Raw genomic sequence first — 18,146 nt, forward strand, 5'->3', positions numbered from 1 at the left:
AAAGGTAACTTTTCTGTTGAAAAAAATCAGTATGTTAAGCCACGCCTACTCTGTTATTTATGCAAATTATTGAGTTCACATTTAAGAATATTTTACTCTAGAAATTGCTGTCATGTCATTTCAATTCTATTTTTGTAAAAAATTTTGATAAATATTGCAGTAATCATCTAACATGTAAATCAAGGTTTAATAAAACTGATTTTTTGGAAAATGGAATATTAAATTATGATGTCACTTTAACCTTAATGCTTGTCTATTAACCAGGCATATTATGGACATGCAAGCTCCTGTTGTGATTATAGCTCTATTGCTTATTGTTTAACAGCTTTTTCTAATGTAAGAAAAAGCCTTTATTTGTTCCAAAAATAGAAGAGATATTTTACAATTTTACTTTCCATATCTTTTTCTGTACATTGCTTTAATTGCTTGGATGTTTCAGTTCACATAGTTGTCAACTAGATTTGGGCACCTCCGAAATTTTTGTTTCGTATGAATGCATTTGTACGGAAAAAAATTGGTTTTGTCAGAAGAGAAATCTGTCCATTTTTCCATTCATTTTCGATGGAAATTCATTCATTCGGCGCGATTTAATTGAACCAGATGAATATAACATAAAAATCAGTAACCTCAATACCGAATAGCCTTAAATTAACAAAGTCAAACCATTAATTTCAAATTTCGTACATTGATCACAACATGGCATTGAACAATGTTCTATTTCCCTGATTTTACGCCACAAACTCCTGAAATAACTCCCAAACCGCCAAATGCCCAAACGCTATCAATCGCATGAAAATGTATTGGCACTATTAGTAAACTCCCGAACACTCACTACACGCATTCGTATGCATTGCTTTTTGCTTAGTCTCTTGGGCTCATGAATCATCATGCTGCACTGACAGGTTGGAATTGGCAACACAATATCATTTTAGAAAGGAGTAGGAAAGTAGCCAATTAAATAGGCCTATACAAAATTGCTATTCTAAGTATATTTTTTTTTCTCACATGTCCTAGTATGATGTAAAATATATGGATACAAAAAGGTTCCCACTAATCTAATTTTTACACGACACAAGGATAGGGCAGATCACAGCACCTAAAGGTCCCACAAAGTAGGTGGATCCTCCAAGGGGTAACCTATACCCAAACAAAAATTGGTCATAATATTGAAGTTAGGCATTACCCCAACTTGTTATTTTCCTTACTCATTAATTTAAGGCATACATGACAAAGCCACATGCGCTGCATGGTTTCTGGGGTACCTCTTAGTGAAATTGGTGTGACATACTGAAATACTTTCATGAAACTAACACGGATTTGGGCCAACAAACCATTTCCTAATAAAAGAGATATATAGCTATTTAATTTTTGTTTTCCAAACGGAAATTAAATTAATATGTAAGGAAATAGGCACATGCAATATACAAATATAAAGTAACTTGAATTTCCATATAGCCACCCTTAACCTCTAATTGCAGTGTAAATACTAGATGATGTAGGTAAACCTGGGCAGTTTACTAGACTGGAATGTGTAATTACATGTAACAACTGGACTCATTTTACAATGGGAATCAAAAAGGGAAAATATTGTAATAGACATACTAGTCATGTAAAGCTAATAAATTACTAGTCTAAGTTCCAAACATTAGGCACTAACCAAGATTCAGTGAATTCATGGACACACCAACATTGATATATATATGTAAACCATATATAGTATTGAAATAAACTTTTACTATGCAAATGAATATTCAATATCATATAGATCTCCTGACCAGAACAAACAAAGTTGTAGAAAAATAATACATTATGTTGGAAAATTGTTACATATAATTTATATCTTTTTCTGGCTTGTTCTTGTGTTTTTCCTTTTCTTTCTCTTTGAGAGAAGGAATGTATGTCATTTTATGACTTGATTGTTGTATGTTATAGTTATACGTACAAATCAATTTAAAAAAGAATAAAAGAGATCCTGGGAATAAAATCAAAGAAAAAGGTAACTTTTCTGTTGAAAAAAATCAGTATGTTAAGCCACGCCTACTCTGTTATTTATGCAAATTATTTAGTTCACATTTAAGAATATTTTACTCTAGAAATTGCTGTCATGTCATTTCAATTCTATTTTTGTAAAAAATTTTGATAGATATTGCAGTAATCATCTACAATGTAAATCAAGGTTTAATAAAACTGATTTTTTGGAAAATGGAATATTAAATTATGATGTCACTTTAACCTTAATGCTTGTCTATTAACCAGGCATATTATTGACATGCAAGGTCCTATTGTGATTATAGCTCTATTGCTTATTGTTTAACAGCTTTTTCTATAGTAAGAAAAAGCCTTTATTTGTTCCAAAAATAGAATAGATATTTAGCAATTTTACTTTCCATATCATTTTCTGTACATTGCTTTAATTGCATGGATGTTTTGGTTCAAATAGTTTTCAACTAGATTTGGGCACCTCCGAAATTTTTGTTTCGTATGAATGCATTTGTACGGAAAAAATTGGTTTTGTCAGAAGAGAAATCTGTCCATTTTTCCATTCATTTTCGATGGAAATTCATTCATTCATTAGGCGCGATTTAATTGAACCAGATGAATTTAACATAAAAATCAGTTCCCTCAATACCGAATAGCCTTAAATTAACAAAGTCAAACCATTAATTTCAAATTTCGTACATTGATCACAACATGGCATTGAACAATGTTCTATTTCCCTGATTTTACGCCACAAACTCCTGAAATAACTCCCAAACCGCCAAATGCCCAAACGCTATCAATAGCATGAAAATGTATTGGCACTATTAGTTAACTCCCGAACACTCACTATACGCATTCGTATACATTGCTTTTTGCTTAGTCTCTTGGGCTCATGAATCATCATGCTGCACTGACAGGTTGGAATTGGCAACACAATATCATTTTAGATAGGAGCAGGAAAGTAGCCAATTAAATAGGCCTATACAAAATTGCTATTCTAAGTATATTTTTTTCTCACATGTCCTAGTATGATGTAAAATATATGGATACAAAAATGTTCCCACTAATCTAATTTTTACACGACACAAGGATAGGGCAGATCACAGCACCTAGAGGTCCCACAAAGTAGGTGGATCCTCCAATGGGTAACCTATACCCAAACAAAAATTGGTCATAATATTGAAGTTAGGCATTACCCCAACTTGTTATTTTCCTTACTCATTAGTTTAAGGCATACATGACAAAGCCACATGCGCTGCATGGTTTCTGGGGTACCTCTTAGTGAAATTGGTGTGACATACTGAAATACTTTCATGAAACTAACACGGATTTGGGCCAACAAACCATTTCCTAATAAAAGAGATATATAACTATTTAATTTTTGTTTTCCAAACGGAAATTAAATTAATATGTAAGGAAATAAGCACATGCAATATACAAATATAAAGTAACTTGAATTTCCATATAGCCACCCTTAACCTCTAATTGCAGTGTAAATACTAGATGATGTAGGTAAACCTGGGCAGTTTACTAGACTGGAATGTGTAATTACATGTAACAACTGGACTCATTTTACAATGGGAATCAAAAAGGGAAAATATTGTAATAGACATACTAGTCATGTAAAGCTAATAAATTACTAGTCTAAGTTCCAAACATTAGGCACTAACCAAGATTCAGTGAATTCATGGACACACCAACATTGATATATACATGTAAACCATATATAGTATTGAAATAAACTTTTACTATGCAAATGAATATTCAATATCATATAGATCTCCTGACCAGAACAAACAAAGTTGTAGAAAAATAATACATTATGTTGGAAAATTGTTACATATAATTTATATCTTTTTCTGGCTTGTTCTTGTGTTTTTCCTTTTCTTTCTCTTTGAGAGAAGGAATGTATGTCATATTATGACTTGATTGTTGTATGTTATAGTTATACGTACAAATCAATTTAAAAAAAGAATAAAAGAGATCCTAGGAATAAAATCAAAGAAAAAGGTAACTTTTCTGTTGAAAAAAATCAGTATGTTAAGCCACGCCTACTCTGTTATTTATGCAAATGATTAAGTTCACATTTAAGAATATTTTACTCTAGAAATTGCTGTCATGTCATTTCAATTCTATTTTTGTAAAAAATTTTGATAGATATTGCAGTAATCATCTACAATGTAAATCAAGGTTTAATAAAACTGATTTTTTGGAAAATGGAATATTAAATTATGATGTCACTTTAACCTTAATGCTTGTCTATTAACCAGGCATATTATTGACATGCAAGGTCCTATTGTGATTATAGCTCTATTGCTTATTGTTTAACAGCTTTTTCTATAGTAAGAAAAAGCCTTTATTTGTTCCAAAAATAGAATAGAAATTTTACTTTCCATATCATTTTCTGTACATTGCTTTAATTGCATGGATGTTTTTGTTCAAATAGTTGTCAACTAGATTTGGGCACCTCCGAAATTTTTGTTTCGTATGAATGCATTTGTACGGAAAAAATTGGTTTTGTCAGAAGAGAAATCTGTCCATTTTTACATTCATTTTCGATGGAAATTCATTCATTCATTAGGCGCGATTTAATTGAACCAGATGAATTTAACTTAAAAATCAGTTCCCTCAATACCGAATAGCCTTAAATTAACAAAGTCAAACCATTAATTTCAAATTTCGTACATTGATCACAACATGGCATTGACTAATGTTCTATTTCCCTGATTTTACGCCACAAACTCCTGAAATAACTCCCAAACCGCCAAATGCCCAAACGCTATCAATAGCATGAAAATGTATTGGCACTATTAGTAAACTCCCGAACACTCACTATACGCATTCGTATGCATTGCTTTTTGCTTAGTCTCTCATGAATCATCATGCTGCACTGACAGGTTGGAATTGGCAACACAATATCATTTTAGAAAGGAGCAGGAAAGTAGCCAATTAAATAGGCCTATACAAAATTGGTATTCTAAGTATATTTTTTTTCTCACATGTCCTAGTATGATGTAAGATATAGGGATACAAAAAGGTTCCCACTAATCTAATTTTTATACGACACAAGGATAGGGCAGATCACAGCACCTAGAGATCCCACAAAGTAGGTGGATCCTCCAAGGGGTAACCTATACCCAAACAAAAATTGGCCATTATATTGAAGTTAGGCATTACACCAACTTGTTATTTTCCTTACTCATTAATTTAAGGCATACATGACAAAGCCACATGCGCTGCATGGTTTCTGGGGTACCTCTTAGTGAAATTGGTGTGACATACTGAAATACTTTCATGAAACTAACACGGATTTGGGCCAACAAACCATTTCCTAATAAAAGAGATATATAGCTATTTAATTTTTGTTTTCCAAACGGAAATTAAATTAATATGTAAGGAAATAGGCACATGCAATATACAAATATAAAGTAACTTGAATTTCCATATAGCCACCCTTAACCTCTAATTGCAGTGTAAATACTAGATGATGTAGGTAAACCTGGGCAGTTTACTAGACTGGAATGTGTAATTACATGTAACAACTGGACTCATTTTACAATGGGAATCAAAAAGGGAAAATATTGTAATAGACATACTAGTCATGTAAAGCTAATAAATTACTAGTCTAAGTTCCAAACATTAGGCACTAACCAAGATTCAGTGAATTCATGGACACACCAACATTGATATATATATGTAAACCATATATAGTATTGAAATAAACTTTTACTATGCAAATGAATATTCAATATCATATAGATCTCCTGACCAGAACAAACAAAGTTGTAGAAAAATAATACATTATGTTGGAAAATTGTTACATATAATTTATATCTTTTTCTGGCTTGTTCTTGTGTTTTTCCTTTTCTTTCTCTTTGAGAGAAGGAATGTATGTCATTTTATGACTTGATTGTTGTATGTTATAGTTATACGTACAAATCAATTTAAAAAAGAATAAAAGAGATCCTGGGAATAAAATCAAAGAAAAAGGTAACTTTTCTGTTGAAAAAAATCAGTATGTTAAGCCACGCCTACTCTGTTATTTATGCAAATTATTTAGTTCACATTTAAGAATATTTTACTCTAGAAATTGCTGTCATGTCATTTCAATTCTATTTTTGTAAAAAATTTTGATAGATATTGCAGTAATCATCTACAATGTAAATCAAGGTTTAATAAAACTGATTTTTTGGAAAATGGAATATTAAATTATGATGTCACTTTAACCTTAATGCTTGTCTATTAACCAGGCATATTATTGACATGCAAGGTCCTATTGTGATTATAGCTCTATTGCTTATTGTTTAACAGCTTTTTCTATAGTAAGAAAAAGCCTTTATTTGTTCCAAAAATAGAATAGATATTTAGCAATTTTACTTTCCATATCATTTTCTGTACATTGCTTTAATTGCATGGATGTTTTGGTTCAAATAGTTTTCAACTAGATTTGGGCACCTCCGAAATTTTTGTTTCGTATGAATGCATTTGTACGGAAAAAATTGGTTTTGTCAGAAGAGAAATCTGTCCATTTTTCCATTCATTTTCGATGGAAATTCATTCATTCATTAGGCGCGATTTAATTGAACCAGATGAATTTAACATAAAAATCAGTTCCCTCAATACCGAATAGCCTTAAATTAACAAAGTCAAACCATTAATTTCAAATTTCGTACATTGATCACAACATGGCATTGAACAATGTTCTATTTCCCTGATTTTACGCCACAAACTCCTGAAATAACTCCCAAACCGCCAAATGCCCAAACGCTATCAATAGCATGAAAATGTATTGGCACTATTAGTTAACTCCCGAACACTCACTATACGCATTCGTATACATTGCTTTTTGCTTAGTCTCTTGGGCTCATGAATCATCATGCTGCACTGACAGGTTGGAATTGGCAACACAATATCATTTTAGAAAGGAGCAGGAAAGTAGCCAATTAAATAGGCCTATACAAAATTGCTATTCTAAGTATATTTTTTTCTCACATGTCCTAGTATGATGTAAAATATATGGATACAAAAATGTTCCCACTAATCTAATTTTTACACGACACAAGGATAGGGCAGATCACAGCACCTAGAGGTCCCACAAAGTAGGTGGATCCTCCAATGGGTAACCTATACCCAAACAAAAATTGGTCATAATATTGAAGTTAGGCATTACCCCAACTTGTTATTTTCCTTACTCATTAGTTTAAGGCATACATGACAAAGCCACATGCGCTGCATGGTTTCTGGGGTACCTCTTAGTGAAATTGGTGTGACATACTGAAATACTTTCATGAAACTAACACGGATTTGGGCCAACAAACCATTTCCTAATAAAAGAGATATATAACTATTTAATTTTTGTTTTCCAAACGGAAATTAAATTAATATGTAAGGAAATAAGCACATGCAATATACAAATATAAAGTAACTTGAATTTCCATATAGCCACCCTTAACCTCTAATTGCAGTGTAAATACTAGATGATGTAGGTAAACCTGGGCAGTTTACTAGACTGGAATGTGTAATTACATGTAACAACTGGACTCATTTTACAATGGGAATCAAAAAGGGAAAATATTGTAATAGACATACTAGTCATGTAAAGCTAATAAATTACTAGTCTAAGTTCCAAACATTAGGCACTAACCAAGATTCAGTGAATTCATGGACACACCAACATTGATATATACATGTAAACCATATATAGTATTGAAATAAACTTTTACTATGCAAATGAATATTCAATATCATATAGATCTCCTGACCAGAACAAACAAAGTTGTAGAAAAATAATACATTATGTTGGAAAATTGTTACATATAATTTATATCTTTTTCTGGCTTGTTCTTGTGTTTTTCCTTTTCTTTCTCTTTGAGAGAAGGAATGTATGTCATATTATGACTTGATTGTTGTATGTTATAGTTATACGTACAAATCAATTTAAAAAAAGAATAAAAGAGATCCTAGGAATAAAATCAAAGAAAAAGGTAACTTTTCTGTTGAAAAAAATCAGTATGTTAAGCCACGCCTACTCTGTTATTTATGCAAATGATTAAGTTCACATTTAAGAATATTTTACTCTAGAAATTGCTGTCATGTCATTTCAATTCTATTTTTGTAAAAAATTTTGATAGATATTGCAGTAATCATCTACAATGTAAATCAAGGTTTAATAAAACTGATTTTTTGGAAAATGGAATATTAAATTATGATGTCACTTTAACCTTAATGCTTGTCTATTAACCAGGCATATTATTGACATGCAAGGTCCTATTGTGATTATAGCTCTATTGCTTATTGTTTAACAGCTTTTTCTATAGTAAGAAAAAGCCTTTATTTGTTCCAAAAATAGAATAGAAATTTTACTTTCCATATCATTTTCTGTACATTGCTTTAATTGCATGGATGTTTTTGTTCAAATAGTTGTCAACTAGATTTGGGCACCTCCGAAATTTTTGTTTCGTATGAATGCATTTGTACGGAAAAAATTGGTTTTGTCAGAAGAGAAATCTGTCCATTTTTACATTCATTTTCGATGGAAATTCATTCATTCATTAGGCGCGATTTAATTGAACCAGATGAATTTAACTTAAAAATCAGTTCCCTCAATACCGAATAGCCTTAAATTAACAAAGTCAAACCATTAATTTCAAATTTCGTACATTGATCACAACATGGCATTGACTAATGTTCTATTTCCCTGATTTTACGCCACAAACTCCTGAAATAACTCCCAAACCGCCAAATGCCCAAACGCTATCAATAGCATGAAAATGTATTGGCACTATTAGTAAACTCCCGAACACTCACTATACGCATTCGTATGCATTGCTTTTTGCTTAGTCTCTCATGAATCATCATGCTGCACTGACAGGTTGGAATTGGCAACACAATATCATTTTAGAAAGGAGCAGGAAAGTAGCCAATTAAATAGGCCTATACAAAATTGGTATTCTAAGTATATTTTTTTTCTCACATGTCCTAGTATGATGTAAGATATAGGGATACAAAAAGGTTCCCACTAATCTAATTTTTATACGACACAAGGATAGGGCAGATCACAGCACCTAGAGATCCCACAAAGTAGGTGGATCCTCCAAGGGGTAACCTATACCCAAACAAAAATTGGCCATTATATTGAAGTTAGGCATTACACCAACTTGTTATTTTCTTTACTCATTAGTTTAAGGCATACATGACAAAGCCACATGCGCTGCATGGTTTCTGGGGTACCTCTTAGTGAAATTGGTGTGACATACTGAAAAACTTTCATGAAACTAACACGGATTTGGGCCAACAAACCATTTCCTAATAAAAGAGATATATAGCTATTTAATTTTTGTTTTCCAAACGGAAATTAAATTAATATGTAAGGAAATAAGGACATGCAATATACAAATATAAAGTAACTTGAATTTCCATATAGCCACCCTTAACCTCTAATTGCAGTGTAAATACTAGATGATGTAGGTAAACCTGGGCAGTTTACTAGACTGGAATGTGTAATTACATGTAACAACTGGACTCATTTTACAATGGGAATCAAAAAGGGAAAATATTGTAATAGACATACTAGTCATGTAAAGCTAATAAATTACTAGTCTAAGTTCCAAACATTAGGCACTAACCAAGATTCAGTGAATTCATGGACACACCAACATTGATATATATATGTAAACCATATATAGTATTGAAATAAACTTTTACTATGCAAATGAATATTCAATATCATATAGATCTCCTGACCAGAACAAACAAAGTTGTAGAAAAATAATACATTATGTTGGAAAATTGTTACATATAATTTATATCTTTTTCTGGCTTGTTCTTGTGTTTTTCCTTTTCTTTCTCTTTGAGAGAAGGAATGTATGTCATTTTATGACTTGATTGTTGTATGTTATAGTTATACGTACAAATCAATTTAAAAAAGAATAAAAGAGATCCTGGGAATAAAATCAAAGAAAAAGGTAACTTTTCTGTTGAAAAAAATCAGTATGTTAAGCCACGCCTACTCTGTTATTTATGCAAATTATTTAGTTCACATTTAAGAATATTTTACTCTAGAAATTGCTGTCATGTCATTTCAATTCTATTTTTGTAAAAAATTTTGATAGATATTGCAGTAATCATCTACAATGTAAATCAAGGTTTAATAAAACTGATTTTTTGGAAAATGGAATATTAAATTATGATGTCACTTTAACCTTAATGCTTGTCTATTAACCAGGCATATTATTGACATGCAAGGTCCTATTGTGATTATAGCTCTATTGCTTATTGTTTAACAGCTTTTTCTATAGTAAGAAAAAGCCTTTATTTGTTCCAAAAATAGAATAGATATTTAGCAATTTTACTTTCCATATCATTTTCTGTACATTGCTTTAATTGCATGGATGTTTTGGTTCAAATAGTTTTCAACTAGATTTGGGCACCTCCGAAATTTTTGTTTCGTATGAATGCATTTGTACGGAAAAAATTGGTTTTGTCAGAAGAGAAATCTGTCCATTTTTCCATTCATTTTCGATGGAAATTCATTCATTCATTAGGCGCGATTTAATTGAACCAGATGAATTTAACATAAAAATCAGTTCCCTCAATACCGAATAGCCTTAAATTAACAAAGTCAAACCATTAATTTCAAATTTCGTACATTGATCACAACATGGCATTGAACAATGTTCTATTTCCCTGATTTTACGCCACAAACTCCTGAAATAACTCCCAAACCGCCAAATGCCCAAACGCTATCAATAGCATGAAAATGTATTGGCACTATTAGTTAACTCCCGAACACTCACTATACGCATTCGTATACATTGCTTTTTGCTTAGTCTCTTGGGCTCATGAATCATCATGCTGCACTGACAGGTTGGAATTGGCAACACAATATCATTTTAGAAAGGAGCAGGAAAGTAGCCAATTAAATAGGCCTATACAAAATTGCTATTCTAAGTATATTTTTTTCTCACATGTCCTAGTATGATGTAAAATATATGGATACAAAAATGTTCCCACTAATCTAATTTTTACACGACACAAGGATAGGGCAGATCACAGCACCTAGAGGTCCCACAAAGTAGGTGGATCCTCCAATGGGTAACCTATACCCAAACAAAAATTGGTCATAATATTGAAGTTAGGCATTACCCCAACTTGTTATTTTCCTTACTCATTAGTTTAAGGCATACATGACAAAGCCACATGCGCTGCATGGTTTCTGGGGTACCTCTTAGTGAAATTGGTGTGACATACTGAAATACTTTCATGAAACTAACACGGATTTGGGCCAACAAACCATTTCCTAATAAAAGAGATATATAACTATTTAATTTTTGTTTTCCAAACGGAAATTAAATTAATATGTAAGGAAATAAGCACATGCAATATACAAATATAAAGTAACTTGAATTTCCATATAGCCACCCTTAACCTCTAATTGCAGTGTAAATACTAGATGATGTAGGTAAACCTGGGCAGTTTACTAGACTGGAATGTGTAATTACATGTAACAACTGGACTCATTTTACAATGGGAATCAAAAAGGGAAAATATTGTAATAGACATACTAGTCATGTAAAGCTAATAAATTACTAGTCTAAGTTCCAAACATTAGGCACTAACCAAGATTCAGTGAATTCATGGACACACCAACATTGATATATACATGTAAACCATATATAGTATTGAAATAAACTTTTACTATGCAAATGAATATTCAATATCATATAGATCTCCTGACCAGAACAAACAAAGTTGTAGAAAAATAATACATTATGTTGGAAAATTGTTACATATAATTTATATCTTTTTCTGGCTTGTTCTTGTGTTTTTCCTTTTCTTTCTCTTTGAGAGAAGGAATGTATGTCATATTATGACTTGATTGTTGTATGTTATAGTTATACGTACAAATCAATTTAAAAAAAGAATAAAAGAGATCCTAGGAATAAAATCAAAGAAAAAGGTAACTTTTCTGTTGAAAAAAATCAGTATGTTAAGCCACGCCTACTCTGTTATTTATGCAAATGATTAAGTTCACATTTAAGAATATTTTACTCTAGAAATTGCTGTCATGTCATTTCAATTCTATTTTTGTAAAAAATTTTGATAGATATTGCAGTAATCATCTACAATGTAAATCAAGGTTTAATAAAACTGATTTTTTGGAAAATGGAATATTAAATTATGATGTCACTTTAACCTTAATGCTTGTCTATTAACCAGGCATATTATTGACATGCAAGGTCCTATTGTGATTATAGCTCTATTGCTTATTGTTTAACAGCTTTTTCTATAGTAAGAAAAAGCCTTTATTTGTTCCAAAAATAGAATAGAAATTTTACTTTCCATATCATTTTCTGTACATTGCTTTAATTGCATGGATGTTTTTGTTCAAATAGTTGTCAACTAGATTTGGGCACCTCCGAAATTTTTGTTTCGTATGAATGCATTTGTACGGAAAAAATTGGTTTTGTCAGAAGAGAAATCTGTCCATTTTTACATTCATTTTCGATGGAAATTCATTCATTCATTAGGCGCGATTTAATTGAACCAGATGAATTTAACTTAAAAATCAGTTCCCTCAATACCGAATAGCCTTAAATTAACAAAGTCAAACCATTAATTTCAAATTTCGTACATTGATCACAACATGGCATTGACTAATGTTCTATTTCCCTGATTTTACGCCACAAACTCCTGAAATAACTCCCAAACCGCCAAATGCCCAAACGCTATCAATAGCATGAAAATGTATTGGCACTATTAGTAAACTCCCGAACACTCACTATACGCATTCGTATGCATTGCTTTTTGCTTAGTCTCTCATGAATCATCATGCTGCACTGACAGGTTGGAATTGGCAACACAATATCATTTTAGAAAGGAGCAGGAAAGTAGCCAATTAAATAGGCCTATACAAAATTGGTATTCTAAGTATATTTTTTTTCTCACATGTCCTAGTATGATGTAAGATATAGGGATACAAAAAGGTTCCCACTAATCTAATTTTTATACGACACAAGGATAGGGCAGATCACAGCACCTAGAGATCCCACAAAGTAGGTGGATCCTCCAAGGGGTAACCTATACCCAAACAAAAATTGGCCATTATATTGAAGTTAGGCATTACACCAACTTGTTATTTTCTTTACTCATTAGTTTAAGGCATACATGACAAAGCCACATGCGCTGCATGGTTTCTGGGGTACCTCTTAGTGAAATTGGTGTGACATACTGAAAAACTTTCATGAAACTAACACGGATTTGGGCCAACAAACCATTTCCTAATAAAAGAGATATATAGCTATTTAATTTTTGTTTTCCAAACGGAAATTAAATTAATATGTAAGGAAATAAGGACATGCAATATACAAATATAAAGTAACTTGAATTTCCATATAGCCACCCTTAACCTCTAATTGCAGTGTAAATACTAGATGATGTAGGTAAACCTGGGCAGTTTACTAGACTGGAATGTGTAATTACATGTAACAACTGGACTCATTTTACAATGGGAATCAAAAAGGGAAAATATTGTAATAGACATATTAGTCATGTAAAGCTAATAAATTACTAGTCTAAGTTCCAAACATTAGGCACTAACCAAGATTCAGTGAATTCATGGACACACCAACATTGATATATATATATATATGTAAACCATATATAGTATTGAAATAAACTTTTACTATGCAAATGAATATTCAATATCATATAGATCTCCTGACCAGAACAAACAAAGTTGTAGAAAAATAATACATTATGTTGGAAAATTGTTACATATAATTTATATCTTTTTCTGGCTTGTTCTTGTGTTTTTCCTTTTCTTTCTCTTTGAGAGAAGGAATGTATGTCATTTTATGACTTGATTGTTGTATGTTATAGTCATACGTACAAATCAATTTAAAAAAAGAATAAAAGAGATCCTGGGAATAAAATCAAAGAAAAAGGTAACTTTTCTGTTGAAAAAAATCAGTATGTTAAGCCACGCCTACTCTGTTATTTATGCAAATGATTAAGTTCACATTTAAGAATATTTTACTCTAGAAATTGCTGTCATGTCATTTCAATTCTATTTTTGTAAACAAATTTGATAGATATTGCAGTAATCATCTACAATGTAAATCAAGGTTTAATAAAACTGATTTTTTGGAAAATGGAATATTAAATGATGATGTCACTTTAACCTTAATGCTTGTCTATTAACCAGGCATATTATTGACATGCAAGGTTCTGTTGAGATTATAGCTCTATTGCTTATTGTTTAACAGCTTTTTCTATAGTAAGAAAAAGCCTTTATTTGTTCCAAAAATAGAATAGATATTTTACAATTTTACTTTCCATATCATTTTCTATACATTGCTTTAATTGCATGGATGTTTCGGTTCAAATAGTTGTCAACTAGATTTGGGCACCTCCGAAATTTTTGTTTCGTATGAATGCATTTGTACGGAAAAAAATTGGTTTTGTCAGAAGAGAAATCTGTCCATTTTTCCATTCATTTCCGATGGAAATTAATTCATTCATTAGGCGCGATTTAATTGAACCAGATGAATTTAACATAAAAATCAGTTCCCTCAATACCGAATAGCCTTAAATTAACAAAGTCAAACCATTAATTTCAAATTTCGTACAGTGATCACAACATGGCATTGAACAATGTTCTATTTCCCTGATTTTACGCCACAAACTCCTGAAATAACTCCCAAACCGCCAAATGCCCAAACGCTATCAATAGCATGAAAATGTATTGGCACTATTAGTAAACTCCCGAACACTCACTATACGCATTCGTATGCATTGCTTTTTGCTTAGTCTCTTGGGCTCATGAATCATCATGCTGCACTGACAGGTTGGAATTGGCAACACAATATCATTTTAGAAAGGAGCAGGAAAGTAGCCAATTAAATAGGCCTATACAAAATTGGTATTCTAAGTATATATTTTTTCTCACATGTCCTAGTATGATGTAAGATATATGGATACAAAAAGGTTCCCACTAATCTAATTTTTATACGACACAAGGATAGGGCAGATCACAGCACCTAGAGATCCCACAAAGTAGGTGGATCCTCCAAGGGGTAACCTATAACCAAACTAAAATTGGTCATAATATTGAAGTTAGGCATTACCCCAACTTGTTATTTTCCTTACTCATTAGTTTAAGGCATACATGACAAAGCCACATGCGCTGCATGGTTTCTGGGGTACCTCTTAGTGAAATTGGTGTGACATACTGAAAAACTTTCATGAAACTAACACGGATTTGGGCCAACAAACCATTTCCTAATAAAAGAGATATATAGCTATTTAATTTTTGTTTTCCAAACGGAAATTAAATTAATATGTAAGGAAATAAGCACATGCAATATACAAATATAAAGTAACTTGAATTTCCATATAGACACCCTTAACCTCTAATTGCAGTGTAAATACTAGATGATGTAGGTAAACCTGGGCAGTTTACTAGACTGGAATGTGTAATTACATGTAACAACTGGACTCATTTTACAATGGGAATCAAAAAGGGAAAATATTGTAATAGACATATTAGTCATGTAAAGCTAATAAATTACTAGTCTAAGTTCCAAACATTAGGCACTAACCAAGATTCAGTGAATTCATGGACACACCAACATTGATATATATATATGTAAACCATATATAGTATTGAAATAAACTTTTACTATGCAAATGAATATTCACTATCATATAGATCTCCTGACCAGAACAAACAAAGTTGTAGAAAAATAATACATTATGTTGGAAAATTGTTACATATAATTTATATCTTTTTCTGGCTTGTTCTTGTGTTTTTCCTTTTCTTTCTCTTTGAGAGAAGGAATGTATGTCATTTTATGACTTGATTGTTGTATGTTATAGTTATACGTACAAATCAATTTAAAAAAAGAATAAAAGAGATCCTGGGAATAAAATCAAAGAAAAAGGTAACTTTTTTGTTGAAAAAAAATCAGTATGTTAAGCCACGCCTACTCTGTTATTTATGCAAATGATTAAGTTCACATTTAAGAATATTTTATTCTAGAAATTGCTGTCATGTCATTTCAATTCTATTTTTGTAAAATAATTTCATAAATATTGCAGTAATCATCTAACATGTAAATCAAGGTTTAATAAAACTGATTTTTTGGAAAATGGAATATTAAATTATGATGTCACTTTAACCTTAATGCTTGTCTATTAACCAGGCATATTATGGACATGCAAGCTCCTGTTGTGATTATAGCTCTATTGCTTATTGTTTAACCCCTTCAGGACCGGACTGTTTTTGCGATGTTTGTACGTTAAGGACCAGAGCTATTTTAACACTTTTGTGGTGTTTGTGTTTAGCTGTAATTTTCCGCTCTCTCATTTACTGTTCCCATACAAGTTATATATTGTTTTTTTCAGGACAAGAAGGGCTTTCTTTACATACCATTATTTGTATCATTTCATATCATTTACTTGAAAAAAATAGTAAAATATGGTGAAAAAAAACCAAAAAAACGTGTTTTTTGACTTCTACTTAAAAAATATTTTACTGATCTACAAAATCGAATGAAACAAACTTCTAAATAGATTAAACATTTTGTCCTTAGTTTAAAAACACCCAATGTTTACGTGTTTTTTTGCTTTTATTTGCAAGTTATAGGGCTATAAGTACAAGTAGGAACTTGCGGTTTCAAAATTTACATTTTTCAAATGTATCAATAGTGACATTGTAACACTGTTATGTCATAAATCTCCAAAAAACACCCCACATGTATATATTTTTCTTAAACTAGATAACCCAGGGTATTCATCTAAGAATATTTTGATACTTTCTATGCAGCCATTTTACCATAAACCTTTGTCAAACTTTGCATAGGTAGTTTATTTTTTTTATTTTTTTAACATAAATTGCAATTCAGGTATAAATTCACAGATTTTGTTAGGTGTCACTACCAAACAACACCCCAATATGTGTTCAGCAACATCTCCCGAGTACAGGGATACCCCCCATGTATAGGTGTATTGGGTTGCTTGGGGGCTAAAAGGCCACATTTTGCAGGTGCGCTTATCAGTTTCCCAGCTCGGAATTTTGACATGTAGTCAACCTGCATGCATGTCCTATTTGGGACATTTTTGAAGCCGGCCAATGTATTTTACCCCCATCAAACCATATATTTTTGAAAAGTAGACACCCTAGGGTATTTCACATGGTGGGATTTTTACACTTTCCATGCACTAATTCTACCACCAGGCTTTGTCAAACATTGAGTTAGTAATTTTTTTTCTGTTTTTTTCACACACATTGTACTTTAGGCATGAATTAACAGATCCTGTTATGTGTCACTGCCAAACAACACCCCAATATGTGTTTAGCAATATCTCCCGAGTACAGGGATACCCCCCATGTATAGGTGTTTTGGGTTGTTTGGGGGCTAAAAGGCCACATTTTGCAGGTGCGCATATCAGTTTCCCAGCTTGGAATTTTGACATGTAGTCAACCTGCATGCATGTCCTATTTGGGACATTTTTGAAGCCGGCCAATGTATTTTACCCCCATCAAACCATATATTTTTGAAAAGTAGACACCCTAGGGTATTTCACATGGTGGAATTTTTACACTTTCCATGCACTAATTCTACCACCAGGCTTTGTCAAACATTGAGTTAGTAATTTTCTTTCTGTTTTTTTCACACACATTGTACTTTAGGCATGAATTAACAGATCCTGTTATGTGTCACTGCCAAACAACACCCCAATATGTGTTCAGTAACATCTCCCGAGTACAGGGATACCCCCCATGTATAGGTGTTTTGGGTTGTTTGGGGGCTAAAAGGCCACATTTTGCAGGTGCGCATATCAGTTTCCCAGCTCGGAATTTTGACATGTAGTCAACCTGCATGCATGTCCTATTTGGGACATTTTTGAAGCCGGCCAATGTATTTTACCCCCATCAAACCATATATTTTTGAAAAGTAGACACCCTAGGGTATTTCACATGGTGGAATTTTTACACTTTCCATGCACTAATTCTACCACCAGGCTTTGTCAAACATTGAGTTAGTAATTTTCTTTCTGTTTTTTTCACACACATTGTACTTTAGGCATGAATTAACAGATCCTGTTATGTGTCACTGCCAAACAACACCCCAATATGTGTTCAGCAACATCTCCCGAGTACA

The 18,146-nt window shown here is 32.0% G+C and overlaps 8 non-coding genes across 8 annotated transcripts; all 8 read right to left on the reverse strand.

Moving 5' to 3' along the window:
• Positions 1–1,079: 1,079 nt before the first annotated feature.
• On the reverse strand, positions 1,080–1,222 carry LOC134591674 (U12 minor spliceosomal RNA). The gene has a single exon (XR_010088413.1). It is a non-coding gene; the product is annotated as a U12 minor spliceosomal RNA (small nuclear RNA).
• Positions 1,223–3,072: 1,850 nt separating this feature from the next.
• On the reverse strand, positions 3,073–3,215 carry LOC134591700 (U12 minor spliceosomal RNA). Its single transcript, XR_010088435.1, has one exon. It is a non-coding gene; the product is annotated as a U12 minor spliceosomal RNA (small nuclear RNA).
• A 1,838-nt stretch (positions 3,216–5,053) lies between these two features.
• Positions 5,054–5,196, reverse strand: LOC134591829 (U12 minor spliceosomal RNA). Its single transcript, XR_010088546.1, has one exon. It is a non-coding gene; the product is annotated as a U12 minor spliceosomal RNA (small nuclear RNA).
• Positions 5,197–7,046: 1,850 nt separating this feature from the next.
• On the reverse strand, positions 7,047–7,189 carry LOC134591701 (U12 minor spliceosomal RNA). Its single transcript, XR_010088436.1, has one exon. It is a non-coding gene; the product is annotated as a U12 minor spliceosomal RNA (small nuclear RNA).
• Positions 7,190–9,027: 1,838 nt separating this feature from the next.
• Positions 9,028–9,170, reverse strand: LOC134591846 (U12 minor spliceosomal RNA). Its single transcript, XR_010088561.1, has one exon. It is a non-coding gene; the product is annotated as a U12 minor spliceosomal RNA (small nuclear RNA).
• Positions 9,171–11,020: 1,850 nt separating this feature from the next.
• On the reverse strand, positions 11,021–11,163 carry LOC134591702 (U12 minor spliceosomal RNA). The gene has a single exon (XR_010088437.1). It is a non-coding gene; the product is annotated as a U12 minor spliceosomal RNA (small nuclear RNA).
• A 1,838-nt stretch (positions 11,164–13,001) lies between these two features.
• Positions 13,002–13,144, reverse strand: LOC134591848 (U12 minor spliceosomal RNA). The gene has a single exon (XR_010088562.1). It is a non-coding gene; the product is annotated as a U12 minor spliceosomal RNA (small nuclear RNA).
• A 1,859-nt stretch (positions 13,145–15,003) lies between these two features.
• LOC134591810 (U12 minor spliceosomal RNA) lies at positions 15,004–15,146 on the reverse strand. Its single transcript, XR_010088530.1, has one exon. It is a non-coding gene; the product is annotated as a U12 minor spliceosomal RNA (small nuclear RNA).
• Between the last annotated feature and the right edge of the window lie 3,000 nt (positions 15,147–18,146).

The sequence above is a fragment of the Pelobates fuscus genome, chromosome 2, assembly GCF_036172605.1.
Source record: "Pelobates fuscus isolate aPelFus1 chromosome 2, aPelFus1.pri, whole genome shotgun sequence".
NCBI classification, from domain to species: Eukaryota; Metazoa; Chordata; class Amphibia; order Anura; family Pelobatidae; genus Pelobates; species Pelobates fuscus.